This window comes from Mustela nivalis (genome assembly GCF_964662115.1).
Source record: "Mustela nivalis genome assembly, chromosome: 2".
Lineage (NCBI taxonomy): Eukaryota > Metazoa > Chordata > Mammalia > Carnivora > Mustelidae > Mustela > Mustela nivalis.
In genome coordinates, this window is record NC_139021.1 from 93,302,834 (window position 1) to 93,319,500 (window position 16,667).

Below are 16,667 nucleotides of genomic sequence, written 5' to 3' on the forward strand. Positions count from 1 at the left end.
TCAAGCCGGCTCTCGCTCCTCCTGCAAGCACTATCCTATCAATTCCCTTTCATGAAAAAACCTACTTCAAAGTAAAAATCCTGGGCGTCTGTTCCCTCCACATGTCACTGTTGCACATGGAACATTTATAGAAATATCCTGCAAGAAATATCCTACTACTTCGTGTTCTATGCACTGTTGCTTAATTCAAACTTCTTGCTCCTTATAAACCTGAATCAGCTGGAAATCTCCATGGTGACCGAAGACATGTGCAGAACACACGTTCATAAAGACAAGGTGTCAAAGTCTCCAGCCCCGCTCACTCCGCGGACAGACAGGAAAATCTGAAGCTGTGTGGTTCATGAAAATCCAAATGTGAGATGATTAATGGGAATGGTCAAGTTCCTGAGCCTTCCAGAACACCAGAGGAGTGTGCTATAGGTATCCCAGGAGGAAACAGGGCTGCCCAGACGTCACCCTGCAGGGTGGCACTTAATGGGACCACCCACTCATTTTGGGGTGTCAGAACTTTAAAGACAAACCTTGCTTGCTTCCTGCCATTCAAGCACTATTATTCCCTACCCCACCCCACGTTTTATACATGATAAAAAAAAAAAAAAAAACCAGAACAGCTTTATTGATAGTATAAAATAACCTGCACATATTTGCTGTGTATGACTTGATGAATTTTGACCTTTGTGTACACTTCTGAAACTCTCACTACCATCGAGACAATGAACATGACCCTTGCTTCCAAGCTTCCTCGTGCCCTTGGTAATCCCTCCTTACTGCCCCCTCCCACCGCTCCCCACACAATCAAGGATCTGTTTTTGACACGATCCATTGGCTTGCATTTTACAGAAGTGGAAACTTACCGTCGGTACTCCTTTTATCTGGCTTCTTTCCTTCTGCATAATTACTTTGAAATCTGTCTATAGTGTTGCATATATCAACAGTTTACTCCTTTGATTTCTGAGTGGTATTCCATTGTAGTATTCCAATTATTCCATAATTGATTTACAGTACAAATTAATTATTAAATATTAATAGAATATTAAGATTAATATTCTATTAATATTAATATTACTGATATTCGTATCAATTAGTAATTGGTAAAAATTAATACAATTATTAGTATTAATATTCTACTAATACTAATATTACTAATATACTAATATTATAATAGTATTCTAATAACACTATTAACAATAGTATTAATATATTATATATTAATATATAATAAATTAGTATAGTATTCCAATGATTAGTATTCCAATTATTCCCATAATTGATTTATTTAATCATTCATCTGTTAAAGGACATTTGTTTCCAGTTTGGGGCTAGTACAGTAAAGCTGCTATGAATATTCACGTTTAAGTCTGTGAGTGGACGGGCGATTTTATTTCTCTTGAATATGGAAACACCTAGAAGTGAAATGGCTGGACCTTACAGCGGGGGTGTTGTTAACGTTTAAGAAAGCCGGGGAGAGCTCCAGTTTCCCCCATCCTTGCCGGCACTTGGTATGGTTCGTTTTTGAAAGGTTAGCTGCTCCCATACGCGTGGTGATTTCTCCTGGTGATCTTGATTTGCATTTTCCAAATGACTGGTTACACGGAGCATCTTTTCATGTCCTTTTTTTGCCAACTGTGTTTCTTCTTCAGTAAAGTGTGCTAAGATCTTTTCCCGTTTTAAAAAACTGGACCGTTTTTGCTGTCTTGTAATTGGGTTTTAAATGTTCTCAGTACATCCCAGATCCACGTCCTTTGTTAGACCTATATGTTGCATTTAATTTGGGGTTGTATATAAACAAGACAGGCTTATTAGGAACAGCTAAACCACACTATAAAGTGAAATATACACTATTTATTCAACTGTTACCATAAGTATAAATCATACATGCAAAAGCTGCAAATAGCATGCACACGTATTACTTTTAATCCCCCCCAATGGCACTGGTGGGACTTATAACAGAGGGGCTGGAGGAAATCTCCCTGTCCTGGCATGTCCTGCTCTTCTTTATTTCTTGCGTCTTGTCCTTGGCTCCTTTTCTGCTTCCACTCTCCACTCTAATCCACTCGGACACATCGGACGAATCTTGTGCAGGATCAGAAAGGACACCATAATTATCAGTCTTTAAGGCAGAGTCTTCCTAAGATGCCCGAGCGACCTTGGCTCTTCCTTTCAGCTGACGTCACAGCTGCCCAGCGACATCCGTTCTCTCCTCACTGCTAGAGGGTTCTTCTAGCTTTTTACAGGAAAAAACCAATGTTTTAGTTTTGTGCTACCTTAGAGACTCTTCCCCCTGATTTAAAAATAAATCATTTACTATCATTTGCTATCAAATATCCCTTTCTGGACTACCAGGGAGGCTTCTGTTTAACCCCTAATCCTGAGGGAGGCAACGTCAGCTCCTTGTTCCCTCTTCCCCTCGGAACCTGACAGACCATAAGTCTGTAAACAGGCTCCGTGCCTGGGTCTCCCCATTGAAACCCCACAAAGGCGGGTGCTTTGCCTATTTGGCTTACAGTTATGTTCTCCTAATAGGAGCTCGCTGTATATTTGTTGAATGAATGAATGAATGAATGATTGAGTGAATGAATGCCTCAGGTGCACTGACCAGCCCAAACAGGTGGATGCAGGGCTGGGAACGAATTTCCACTAAGACCACCCAGCTAATAAACAGAGACAGCGCATGCCAGGTGAGCCTGGGGACAAGGGGACGTTACAATGGAGTGGGGTAGCTATTCCACCAGAGGCATTTCTGCTAGGCCCTGGCACAGGGGAGGGACACCCAAAGGCCCAAAGGGGGGCAGAGAGACTTCTCAGAGAAGGGATGACTCAAGAGAAGGAGGAATTCTTGAGATACACTGATTGGGGAGAACAGTCTCTGAGTTGGAAGACCACTGCCCAGGGCCGGCTCTAAGACCCTGGGGAACTGCAGCCTGTGCCCGTTGAGTCCACCATGGGTCCTTCTCTTGCCCTCCGTATTTTCACTGATGTGCCACCATCCAGTGAGTTACAAAGTGAACTCTTTTTTAAAAGCCCAAAGTTATAAAAAAAAAAAAAAAATTGCAAATGGTATTGAGGAAGGTTCTGGACTCATGAACAAATTTAACCTTAGAGTGATTATTTTTTTAGATTTTATTTATGTATTTACTTTGGTATTTATATATTTGAAAGACAGAGAGAGCGTGAGCATGGGAGCGGGAGGGGGAGAGAGAGGGAGAGGGACTCTGAAGTAGACTCCGCATTGAGCACAGAGCCCGATGTGAGGCTCCATCCCACGACTGTGAGATCGTAACCTGAGCCAAAACCAACAGTCAGATGCTCTACCAACTGAGCCACCTGGGCGTCCCCTTAGAGTTATTTTTAAAACTCCTTTAAATCCCGTGCTTTCATTCTGTCCCTTTTCCCATGCCTAACTTCTCACTACCCTTGTACCTAGGGCCATTTTCCCTTGAATCTCTCTCACTGTTGTTTCACTCAACACACAGGAAACATGTGCTTTCTTGGCACGTCCCCGGCTGCCCCCCACCCAGGTCTTCTTTACCACTTGCCCAAACAACAACCGTTTCCTAACTAGCTACATCTCCTTGCGATGATGTCCTCATGGCTCAATGATATAATGTATGTAGGCTGCCCTTTTGCCAGGTCCCTACTCATGCTATTACCCAAAGGATGAGGCATCCTGATGACTATCCCACCTCAATCTTCTCTCCTTAAGAGCCACCCTTTAACTGTGAAAACAGTCATGTGCAACAAGCCAAGGCTTCGGTGGTGGGATTCCAGTAAACAAATGGTCAATAATGAAAGACATGGGGGCGCCTGGGTGGCTCAGTGGGTTACCTGCTGTCAGCTCAGGTCATGGTCTCAGGGTCCTAGGATGGAGCCCCACATTGGGCTCTCTGCTCAGCAGGGAGTCTGCTTTTCCCCCCTCTCTCTGCCTGCCTCTCTGCCTACTTGTGAGCTCTCTCTGTCAAATAAAAAAATATATGTTAAAAAAAATAATGAAAGACATGCACATTGGGTCTTCATGGAAGCTAACGAAGGGTGCAGTGAAAGCTTGGACAGGACAAACGGGTTTGGATGGGGGAGGATTGGGAAAGACATTTTTGAGGAAGTGACGTTTGGCTGACACTTGGAGCATGAACAGGGAAGGACTAAAGGAAGAAGTGTGCGAAGTCCCAAGGTGAGAACACCTGGGCATTTGGGGGGAGTTACATAAACCTGGGTGGTTGGAGTGTGGTCACTCAAGGGAAAAGGACACGAGGTAGAATGGATCGAGGAGCAGGGGTTAGGCCACACCGAGCCTTCCAGGCTGTGATAGGGTTTATGGATCATCCTCACAGCTGGCGAGAGGATGGCCTGAAAGCCAGGAGACCTTAGGAGACTTGTAGGGAGGGCGGCAAGAGCAGCGTTTGGACCCAGTGAGACAAGAACAAAATGCCTCTGAGGTAGAATGAATGGGACAGATAGAGTGTGGTGGTGGGTTGGACGTCGAGGGGGTAGAAAATGATGTCAAGAAGGGCTTCCAGGTTTTAGACTGGTGAAAGGAAGTGTCATTTTCTAGCACATGGAAGAGAGGAGAGGAACCCATTTGTGGGAGATGATCCCAGCTCAGTTTCAAGCAGGAGACCCTGAAGTCCCCTTCCTGCTTGCCTTTTGTGATTTATTATAATCTACAGTTTCTACAACTCCTATGGCAGTGAAATCACCTCCCAGAATGCATATATGCTTTCTTTCAAATAAGGTGAAATGCATCAGGGAGCAAAGACTATATTGCATGGCCTTAGGAATAGCTCACATGGCCGGGGACTGCAATAGTTCCCACTCTGCTGTGCTGTGCAGTGCATGTCACTATGGGACAGAGGAAAGAATGAGTGCATAATATTGGGATAAGTGAATTTTTAGCATTCAAAACATTGTGAAGTGATAGTTAATTATCATTATTATTTTTTTAAGAGACAGGAAAAGCAGCAACTCCAGAGCCCACTGATTTTGAAATTATTACCTTTTCATCTCACCCTAACAAGACTCCCTGGGCTTTGGCAATATTTACGCAAAGCAGCTGTTCTGCATAAAGACACTTGTGCTCACATCCTGCCCTAGGATATCACGGAGGAAAAGTCATGATGATCATATCCCTAACCCAACTCCCATTCGCAAGTCCCAATCTGTATCTTTTGCAAATGGTCTGAATTCGCCGTTAAGATAAATCAATTTCATTCAATTCAAATAAACAACAGGAACAATCAAGCCACCTAGGAAGTGGTGGGACAGTGGCAGCTGAAACTAATCATGAGATCATGGATTCTAACTCCTCCCTGCAGAAGCTGGTCCTTTGATAGAACACATAACACCTGGCCACAGCCAAACAGCCCCAGGCATGGTCTAGTCTGGAGCCAGGTGGGAAGACCCACAGAATGTGACATGTGACATCTGCCCATGTTCCACACCTGACAGACCTCCAGAGGGAGGGTATCATTTAGCAATTTCGTGGGTCACCCCAATGCTCCTGATAGTTTCTCCTGAGCAGGAAGTCAGGAAGGGGGGATAAGAGTGGTGGGGAAAGACATCAAAACTACAGTCACCATCAAAGCAAGAGGAGAGGGGTGCCTATTGGTTTAGTTGGTTAAATGACTGTCTTCAGCTCAGGTCATGATCCTGGAATCCCGCGATCGAGTCCCGAGTCAAGCTCCCTGCTCAGCAGGGAGTCTGATTCTCCCTCTATGGTCACAGAGGTTGCCGCCTGTGTTCTTCTCTAGGATTTTCATGGATTCCTGTCTCACATTTAGGACTTTCATCTACTTTGAGCCTATTTTTGTGTATGGTATAAGGAATGGTCCAGGTTCATTCTTCTGCATGTGGCTGCCCAATCTTCCCACCAACATTTGTTGAAAAAACTCTTTTTTTTCCATTGGATATTCTTTCATGCTTGTTGAAGATTAGTTTACCATAGAGTTGAGGGTCCATTTCTGGTCCTCTATTCTGTTCCATTGATCTATGTGTCTGTTTTTATGCCAATAGCATATTATCTTGATGATGACAGCTTTGTAAAAGAAATTGAAGTCTGGAATTGTGATGCCACCAGTTTTGGTTTTCTTTTTCAACATTCCTTTGCTATTTGGGGTCTTTTTAGTTCCATAAAAATTTTAGGATTATTTGTTCCAGCTCTGAAAAAATGTTGATGGTATTTTGATAAGGATTGCACTGAATGTGTAGATTGCTCTAGGTAGCATAGACATTTAACGATGTTTGTTTTTCCAATCCATGAGCTTGGAATGTATTTCCATTTCTTTGTGTCTTAATTTCTTTCATGAGTGCATTGATTTTTATATCCTGCCATTTTGATGAATTCCCTATATGAGTTCTAGCAATTTTGGGGTGGAATCTCTTGGGTTTTTAACATAGAATATCACTTCAGCTACAAAAAGCGAGAGTTTGATTTCTTTGCCGATTCAGATGTCTTTTATTTCATTTTGTTGTCTGGTTGCTGAGGCTAGGACTTCTAGTACTATGTTGAATAGCAGTGGTGTTAGTGGACATCCCTACCATGTTCCTCTGCTGCTGTATCACTTATCAGAAGCTGGCTGACAGAGGCTCCCTCCCTCTGAGGTCTATCTTCCCAAATATCGCCTCAGATTCATTTCTCCGTGCCTCCTACCTTCCAGAAAGGGGTCACTTTTCTATTTGTAGAGTTGCAGCTATTCTTTTCTTAGATCTCCGGTTGAGTTCACAGATGTTCAGGATGATCTGAATTCCTGGTACCAGATGAAGTGAAGGTTTCCCACTCCTCCACCATCTTGGATTCTCTAATCCAGTGCATTTCAATTCCTCAGGCATTTACTACACGTCAAGAGTTAGGATTTTTACTATCTTGATTCACTTCCCATGAGTATATCTAGGAGTAAAATCACACAGATCATCACTGTAGTCCAGCCCATTAGTATATGGGTTTATAGCTATTTTAGTCCAACTCTAGAGCTCACCTAACAAGTTGTATAATCACACACACACACACACACACACACACACACACACGTCAGTTTTCTAAGATCATGGAAATGTATTATGTTCCCTTTCAGTACTGGATTCATAAAGCAGAAACCATATCTTCCACTGATTAATTATTTTTACCTCTGAGTTTTCATCAATAAAGCATAATCCATCCGTCTGAATAATTAGTGTTTGAAGTAATTCTGTTCTAGATATTTCCAGGGCAAGGGAATTCATGCCAACCAGGAAAGCCTATTGCAGCCCCTTCTCTTTGCCAAAGGCATCTCCCAAGGTTGTCTTCCTTGGTTGGTCTTTAACCTTGAGTACACAAAGGGCAAGTCAATCCTTCTTATCCTCCTTGGCCCTCAAATGTTTGAAGATATAGCCACATTTCCCCTCTATTAGAAAACTCTCCACTCCCTTTGCCCATTCATCCTACATATGGCCTGGCTCTGGAACCCTTGCTGACACAACCAAAGCCTGGGTCCTGGGTTCTTTGTCCCAACAAAAGACAGTCTTTGCCTCATAGTGGCAGCAGCCTCTTGACTGTCCCCACATTTCTGGCATTGAGTGCAGGTGCAACAGGGGGCAGGCTCTCAGAAATGCTTGCTGTTGACTGGTGCTTGGGCTGAGTGGCCACGGAGCTAGCTGTCATTAGGACTGTCTCTATAGCTGAGGTAAGGGTCAGGCCTTTTCACCCTGGCTTTCCAGAGTTTAACAACACCTTCACCTAAAGAAAAAAAAATCTGAATGAGATGAAGACGGTGAAGGAACACAAGGAGGATAGTAGGGAGGAAATGCCATAGACATAGGGCATAGAGGGTAGAAAGAGACTTCTTTTCTAAAAACCCCTACATTCTCCCTGAGAGATGATCATTGAGAAGTTTCCATTTTATTCACCACCCAGTGGGCACCCGAGGGAAGGCCCTATCCACCTGCCAGGGCCAAACAATAGGAGTCCCTCCACCTATCTCCCTCCTCAAGTGAGAGCCTGAGGCCAGTTAGTGAAGTACCGTCCTTAAGTGGCAGGTCAGAGGGCTCATATACCATCAGTGGCCTCCCAGTAATGTGACCTCCCAGTAATGGACTCATCCACAGACTCTTTCGTGTTCTTTTTTTGTTCTTAGCCCATTAAGTCATGCCCTCCAGACTCCCTTGCCTCAGCATGTTGGAGAGGAGTGCCTACCTCACGTGCAAAGAGGGTACTTGTGCTTTGATGGAAGGATTTCAAGACTGTTGGGGAAAATAGGGAATTAGCAGAGAGATTTTTTAAAAACAGTAGAGGTTTTCTAATGCAATCACATCCTTCCTTTCAACGTCTGACCTGCTGAAGGAACAGCCACAGTCAGTGCCATGTGAGCATTAACTGGGTTACAAGGAGAGAGGGACTTTCTAGGGGGCCGGCAGCACAGCTCCGTCTCAGCCCATCCTCTCCATCCCACTTTGTTCCAAGTGCTCAGAAACTAGGCTGACCCGTCAGGCTCCTGCAGGTGTACAAAGTGACCCAAATGAAAGCCATTTCCCTCATAGCGGGGAAGCAAAGGCAGGCCGTGTTTCTCTTAGTTTTTCATCCATGTTTCTTAGTGGAGGGGAAATAACTGCTTGTTATCATCTTCAAAGGGCTGATGGGAGAACACGTGACTGAAAGGACTGGGCAAGGGGTGGGAGCAGGGGCCAGGGAAGGGGGCTTTCCACATGTCTCATGGCCTGTACACCCTGGCTGGGCTCCGCATACTGGGGGAGACTGTGGGTTTTATTATTATTCAGGTGTGGTAAAGCCAACAGATTAGGAGATGATGGCCCTTGAAAAGACAGTCTGTTACAGTTCCTGAGAAGAGGGGGCATGCCACGCCAAGAGAGAGGGTCCCATGGGGAGGCACCAGGGGCAGGAGGAGGCTGAGGGAGTAAGGTGGAAACTGGGCCAGAGCCTTTGTTGTCATTTCTGTGGGAAGGAAAGAATGAGGCACGTCAAGCGGGTTTAGGATTGGCTAATCTGAACACTTTCAGGACTTTGAGCCACAGGGGCTGTGTCACCCCCAACCACCCGCCCATTGGGTCCCTAGTCCTTGAACGATTAGGAGGAGGGAATGGTGGCCCAGGGTGTGAGAGCCCAGTAAGGGGGGTGGTCAGGGGCTGGGGTTTGGCTGGTTTGCATATGAAAGAGCTCCCAGGTGAGTTGTTTACTCTCACTAGGAACTGGCTAAGCCTGGGAGGGGGGCAGTCCCTTTAGGATCTGCCTGTCCCCAAGAAGTCAGAGCATCAGAATATAGAAAATAGAAGGCTGTGGTCACTAGAGAGAAGGAGGTACTTTGATGACGCCTATGAGATAACAAAATGGGAACGGACCAAAACTTTACTGAAAATTTTAAATCAGCCTGCTTTTCATCTGAAACTTTGCATTTATCTTCTTTGTCCTTCCTTTTCATCTTTCCTTAGCATGCAGAAATCCTGTGGTGGCAAAGCCTGGGGAAACTATGAAGTTGCTCTTTGTAGGCCTCGCGGCTAGTGTGGAAGAGAGAAATGATCTCTGTGTGGAGACTCATGGGTCCACCCAGGCCGGAATCCATCTTGGTCCCAAATGGGCCCTTAAGACAACAGATACAGTCACAGTGTATCTCCTCTCTCCAGACAAGTATTGCCCCATCCAGGCTTCTCCAGAGGTTCGCTGGGATTCTGGAGTGACAGGTTTATCAGGTGTGTGACAGCCTTCACCAGCTACACCCACTTCACGCCTTTCTTGAAAGAATGACTCAGCAGCTCCCACAGCCCTCACAGACCTCACAGCTTGAGGTGGAAGGGCGCAGCTCCCACGTGACAGCCCCGCCATGGTCGTTTCCCCACAACCCCAGCCTGGACCCTTCTCCCAGCACTGGAGAGCTCTGCTAATTCCGTGACTCTGGAGCCAGGCGTATTTGCTAAGTAAATACTAGAATCAAATGGCAGAGCTGTTCTCTGACGGGCTTCACTTCTCAGACAGAGGTGACAGGCACCCTGCAGACCTTCAGAACTGTGGCCAGAACCACACCCGGGAGCAGTGCTACACCCGCCGATGTGAGCTAGTGGGAGGCTGTGCCATGGAAGAGGACTCACAGAAGGGTCTGGAGAATGGCTAAACATAGTGGAAAGCATTGCCTTCCCCACCACGCTGCCGGGAAGATGGTAGATAGAAGCCCTTGTCTGCTCCAGAGAAAACAACCCACTGTCCCCAGCCCCTCCCAGGAGGGTGCCAGAGGGGCCCTGAACGGAGTCATCCCATTATCAGCAATCTCCCACTGTGAGCAAACCTCAACCCATTCGGGCCTTTGGTTAATCCAGGTTTCAGTCAGTGTAATGATTAACCCACCTCCTCTAACAAACCCCTTCGTGGCAGCGTCAGAATTTCACTGACTACGTTGGGAACATCTGTGGGTGGACGTGGACGAGGGAAGTCCACCCCTACGAAGAGAAGCACAGAGCAGGTGAACATGAAGAGAAAGGTGGTCACAGGGGTCCTGGTACAGATGTTCCCCTCCTAGAGGTGGGCTGTCTCAGGGGACCACACCTGCGTCTACAATGGGGCCAGCTGGGGCTCTCCTGGGAGAGTCATCAGATGTGCCCCCAGGAGCCCTAGTCACTGCCCAGGCTTGCCTGCATGTGTGGTCACTTGGAGCTGCTGTCAGAACAGCCCCTCAGAGTCCGTGGCCCTTGCAGCCCCAGACCCAGAGTGTCCCTTTTAGGCAGTCACTTTTTTCATACCTGCCCCAAATTCTGCCTCAAAACTCTGTTACATGGTCCCTTTCTTCTCTGCACACACAGCGTTCCCTCTCAGCCCCTCTACTGGAAGGTCCCATCTGTTTTTGCTCTCTAGATTTTCCCTTTTAAAAAAGATTTTATTCACTTACTTGAGAGAGAAGGAGAGAGAGGGCATAAGAATGGAGAAAGGCAGAAGGAGAGGGAGAGGCAGACTCCCAGCCCTGGCTCGATCCCAGGACCCAAAGATCATGACCTGAGCCCAAGGCAGACTCTTAACCACCCAGGAGCCCCTGATCTCCATATTTTCTATGTCTTCCCCAAGAGTCCCATTTCTTCCTATCCTAAATTCTAACTTGGCCCATTCCTTCTACTTGGCCCAAAGGAGCATTAACATAACCCAGTTGGGGTTGCCTAGCCCAGCAGGGTACTATTCTCTACTATTGTATGCTTTCTGGGGAAGCATTTGGCTGTCAAATCATTCCTTTGTCATCCTCTGATTCATAGTCCCTATCCCACCCCCTGGGGCTTCCCCATCGAAAGGGGGCCCAGGGTGGCTGGGGGACATTGCACTAGAGAGAAGGACTCACAATTCCTCCTCCTTCTTCTCTTCAGAGTCCCTGCTGAAGCCACAATGAAGCAACAATGTCATATGAATAAGTGTATCAAGGGCCCTGGGTAAAAAATAAGACTTTCAGGCTTCCAAACTTTGCCTATCCTGTGTTCTCTGCCAGACATGCCCTCTTCCACATCTTGACTGGCCTGGCCCTTCTTGACTGTGTAAGTCCTACTTCATTTTAATACTCCACTCAAATCTTACCGTCTGTGTGGGAAGGGCCTCCCTGCCTCCCCCAGCCAGTCCCTGGGGCCCCATAAGAACTTGTCCATGCACTAGACCTTCTCAGTCCCTCCTCTGGTACAGTTGCACATGTGCCCCAACCTCTCCTGCTGGGCTGTGTGAATTCTGAGGCCAGTGCTGCCTCAGTTGCCTTGCATCTCTGGAACCTTCCCCAGCGCACTGCATACCTTACCTCAGTTACTTTGTATCAGGCCCACAGGTGGAGAAATGGTAACTCTTAGCATTATGTGTGTGTGTGTGTGTGTGTGTGTGTGTGTGTGTGCCAATAAAGAGTGCCTTAACCCCTCTGTGCCTGTTTCCTCACCTGTAAAATCAGTGTTAGGATGACAATACCCATGCCTCTGTCATGGAGGAGGTATAAGAATTAAGGTAGTTTAGTTGGGGAGCACCTGGGTGGCTCAGTGGGTTAAACCTCTGCCTTTGGCTCAGGTCATGATCTCAGGGTCCTGGGATTAAGCCCCGCATTGGGCTCTCTGCTCAGCAGGGAGCCTGCTTACCCCTCTCTCTCTCTGCCTCTCTGCCTACCTGTGATCTCTTGTCTGTCAAATAAATAAATAAAATAAAATAAAGAAAAAAAGGGAGCTAAGTTGGGCATAGCTCACTCCATTTACTGCTCTCTGCAGATCTTACATATTTTTACAAATAGAAGGTTTGTGGCAACCCTGCGTGAGCAAGTCTCTCAGCATCTTTTTCCAACATTGTTTGCTCGCTTCATGTCTCCGTGTCACATTTATGTAGTTCTCAGGCTATTTCAAACTTTTTCATTATTATTATGTTTGTTTGGTGATCTGTGATCTTACTGAAAGCTCAGATGATGGTTAACATTTATTACCAATGAAATGCTTTTTAATTAAAGTATATACATCATTTTTTAAAAGATTTTATTTTTAAATGGTCTCAGTACCCAACACAGGGCTCGAACTCACAACCCCAAGATCAAGAGTCACATGTTCCACTGACTGAGCCAGCCAGGTGCCCCAAGATGTATACATTTGTTTTTAGACATAAGGCTACCGCACACTTAATAGAACACAGTCTAATCTATTTATAACTTATATATGCACTGAGAAACCGAAAAAAATTCATCAGACTCACTTTATTGCAACGTTCTCCTTATTATGGTGGTCTGGAACAGAATCTACAGTGTCTCAGGGGTATGCCTGTATACAGAAAGCACTTAAACCAGTGCCTGGAACTGGCACCTAATAAATGTTCAGTAAATGTTAATTGTCTTTGTCTCAGAGGGACAGATGAGACTTAAGTGAGCCAACTTTGACTCCCTAACATTCTAAGAAGGGGTACAATAATAGGTTACCCTAAAAGTGTAAGCCTCACTTACTGAGCATTTCAATATTTGTTTTCTCAAACCATAGAGCACCCTTACGTCCCACTTCCCTTTTCTCCAATGGTGAAACGATCAAAGGTGGGACAGGGTGGGCTGGGTGTGAGGATACAAGTGAAAACAGAGTCAGAGTAATGGAAAAGCTGGAGAGAGTGTATAGAAGAGGGTGCAGAATGGGATAAGCAAGACGCAGGAATTAAAAGGGGGAATCTTTTAATTAGATTTAATTAATTAGGTTTAATTAAATCTAATTAAAAGATTCCCCCTTTAAATTCCTGCTCTGTGTGTGTGTGCCTTGACAAGTTTCTTTATTCTTTTTAACCTCAGTGTAGTCATCTATGAAATGGACATGAGAAAGCTAGAATAACCTCTTAGGTATTTTTATTTATTTTTTTAAAAGGATTTTATTTATTTATTTGACAGACAAAGAGATCCCAAGCGGGCAGAGAGGCAGGCAGAGAGAGTAGGGAAAAGACTCCCTGCTGAGCAGAGAGCCCAATGCAGGGCTCGATCCCAGGACCCTGAGATCATGACCTGAGCTGAAGGCAGAGGCTTAACCCATTGAACCACCCCGGAACCCTCTAAAGCATCTTTAATTCTACAAGAAATCCTAGGATTCTAATTCTAGATGTAATGTCCACATATGGTCATTCTATGTTGGAAAAATAACAAAGGTTTTGTTTCTTTTACCAGCAGCCTTGGCTGTGAGCAAGCTTGTAAAACAATAGCAAAATAATAGTAATAATAATAATAATAATGTTTTTTAAAAAAGAAAAAAAAATCAACCTTGACCAGGACTAGGAATATTTTCACATCATTTACAAAGCTTTTTTTTATTTTTTTATATTAAACATTTTTAAAAAGGTTTTATTTATTTATTTGACAGAGAGAGACCCCGCGAGAGAGGGAACATAAGCAGGGGGAGTAAGAGAGGGGGAAGCAGGCTTCCTGCCGAGCAGGGAGCCCGATGACCTGAGCCAAAGACAGACCCTTAACAACTGAGCCACGCAGGTGCCCCGAGCTATTCTTATTTTTCTAATAACATAGCGTTTTTATAATAAACATTATTTATCTATTCTAATTTTTATAATAAACACTATAATAAAATATTTAATAATAAAAATAACGTATACTATTTTTATCCTATTGATACTATATAAAAACTATATACATTGTTATATGTATCATAAACATGTGTATATGATGGTTTTCATAACACTTTCTCACCAGGTGCATCATTTTAACTAGAAACCCTAACTCCAAGCGTTCTAGAATCCCTGGAACCATTTTCCCCCGGGGAATCCACTTAGAGGAGCCAGTGCTCTTGGATGGGACTTCCCCTGGACGTTTTGCCTTGGGAGAAGCATTAGCAGAGAGCAGCCAGTTCCCTAAGGACTCAGGTTTTGAATTCTCACTCTTTGGGGTCTAGCGCTGCTCGGTCATTCTGTGGGTCTCTTTTACTGGCCAGATTCAGAGGCATGGGGCCCGGCCATGACCAGGTCGGGGGATGCTACAAAAATGCTTCATTGTACGTGCCTGCTGTCACCAGCTCCCCGGGTTTCTCACCTCATTTCCATTAATCCTCTCCAACACCACCACCCCCCCCTACCCCCCCCCCCCCGCCCCCGGCCCTGAGGTAGCTGGAGGGGCAGGGTGCAATTAGCCCGGACCTGGATTTATAGCTGGGGTTGGGGAGAAAGAAGTGGCAGTCGCTCTGCCACCATTAGCGGCAAAGAAAGGACTATCTTGCCGGTCTTTCAAATCTCCAAGCATACAGCTGCGTCCCAGGAACCACCCGGCTTCCCCGGCTGCATGCCTGGATTATTCGTGCAGAAATGGAGCTCCTCACTCTGGATCGCGTGTGTGCCTCTGAGGCTAAATCAGTCCCCGGGGTTGTGTTACTTCCTAATCAGCTGAAACAAAACGTCTTTTGATTTTTCAGAATTTAAACAAGGACAACCATAGTCTGATGTCCCAAACCAGACAGAAGGGCATGTCTCTGAAATTTTCCGTGTTTGAGGATGTTTTATTTGGAAAGTTCTGAGCCTGCAAGGAATTCTTTTTGGAAAGTCTCTCCCAGCTACGAAGCGGTAGGAACTGCCGCTACAAATGCCGACCGCAATTGTTCCAGCTGCAGGAAAAGATATGTGTCATGGAATTCACCATTTTAACCAGTTTACCTGTCCAGTGGCATTCACATTCTTGTGCAGCTGTGAACTGTCTTATCTCCTGAACTCTTCCATCCTGCGAAACTGAAACTTGGTCCCCATGAAACTCCGACAACCCATTCCTCCCTGGCCCCCGAAACCACCATTCTATTTTGTGTCTCTATGCATTGGACTCCTCTAGGTATGCCGTATGAGTCAAGTCATACAGAATTTGTTGTTTTGCAACTGACTTATTTTACTCAACATTTAGTCCAGGCTCATCCACAGTGTAGCCTGTGTCCAAATTCCCTTCCTTTGAAGGTGGAATATATTCTACTGTATAGAAAGTCCACATTTTGTCCCCTTATTGATCTATCGGTGGACATTGATGTTGCTTCCCTTGCAACTTTAAATCAGATATTTCCCATGGGCTTATTTCCTTTCAAATGAAAACTTTGTTCTAGGGTGTGTGGGTGGCTCAGTGGGTTAAGCCTTTGCCTTTAGCTCAGGTCATGATCCCAGGACCCTGAGATCAAGCCCCACATCGGGCTCTCTGCTCAATGGGGAGCCTGCTTCCCCCTCTCTCTCTGCTTGCCTCTCTGCCTACTTGTGATCTCTCTCTCTGTCTGTGTCAAATAAATAAATAAAATTTTAAAATATATATATATATATATATTATTCTGATAGCACTTAATAAATGCCAGCAAAAACTGTTTTTCTTTCATTTTGATTTTTTAAAAAAGGTCGAAATTCAAACTGTGTTAATAAGTGGGATTAATACTTGCAAGCCTTTGAATTTTTCATCTAACCAATCCATGAAACTCTCCACTTACCTCTACCACCAGCAGCTACGTAGAGACTGGGTCAGGATAAAAATCTGCAGACCCACTGGGAGTTCTTTAAATAATTGAGAGAAGATGTGAGAAAAGTCTGGCCAAGGATGTACATGATTGAGACAGGAGCGGCAGGGTTTGAAGACCAGGAAGTAAGCTGACAGTGGAAATGAGGGAGAGGACAGAATCCAAGACAGCTCATCTGTGGCCACAAGGAACCAGACATCCTGAAGTGTATAAAAGAGGATTAAGCAGGGTCCTAATAAGCCTCTAAACTAAGTGTATGCTTCATAGAACATATTGATCCTAGGGCTTCAGGATAAAATCAGATAGTTGGATTTTGTGGCTTTCCTTTTGCCTGCTAAGGAAATCTCTCTTTCTCCTTGATAAGAAAATAAGAAAATATCTTTTTCTCCATGATATTTCCTACTGCTATTTCTACTGTTCTCAAAATGGGTAGAATTACCAAGTAACTGTCAAGTGGTTACAGTACTTACTGTCTGTTCTGTTTTGTATATGACGCGTCGTTTTTCGTCTTCCAATTCATCCTAGATTCTCCACTTACTTTATATACAATAATTTGTGGCACAATACAGCATAGAATTTTCTGCTTTTATAAAGAAAGTATTCTGGGAATGGAGGCTTTACTACAAAGCTAATGAAACCTTAACCTCAGGGTCCCTCACTTTCTTGAATCTTTCCAAAGCCTTCAAAGAGGAAGCTCTAACAATTTTGTAATTGTAATTTTGTACTATTTTTTAAATGAGAGTTCACAGGTTTTA

General features: G+C 44.8%; 1 long non-coding RNA gene across 1 annotated transcript; it reads right to left on the minus strand.

Annotated features, from left to right (window-relative positions):
• Window positions 1-1,822: 1,822 nt before the first annotated feature.
• Window positions 1,823-16,004, minus strand: LOC309859501. Its single transcript, XR_014308733.1, has 3 exons — window positions 15,886-16,004; window positions 6,644-6,880; window positions 1,823-2,224 (listed from the first exon to the last, which is right to left on the minus strand). It is a non-coding gene; the product is annotated as an uncharacterized lncRNA (long non-coding RNA).
• Between the last annotated feature and the right edge of the window lie 663 nt (window positions 16,005-16,667).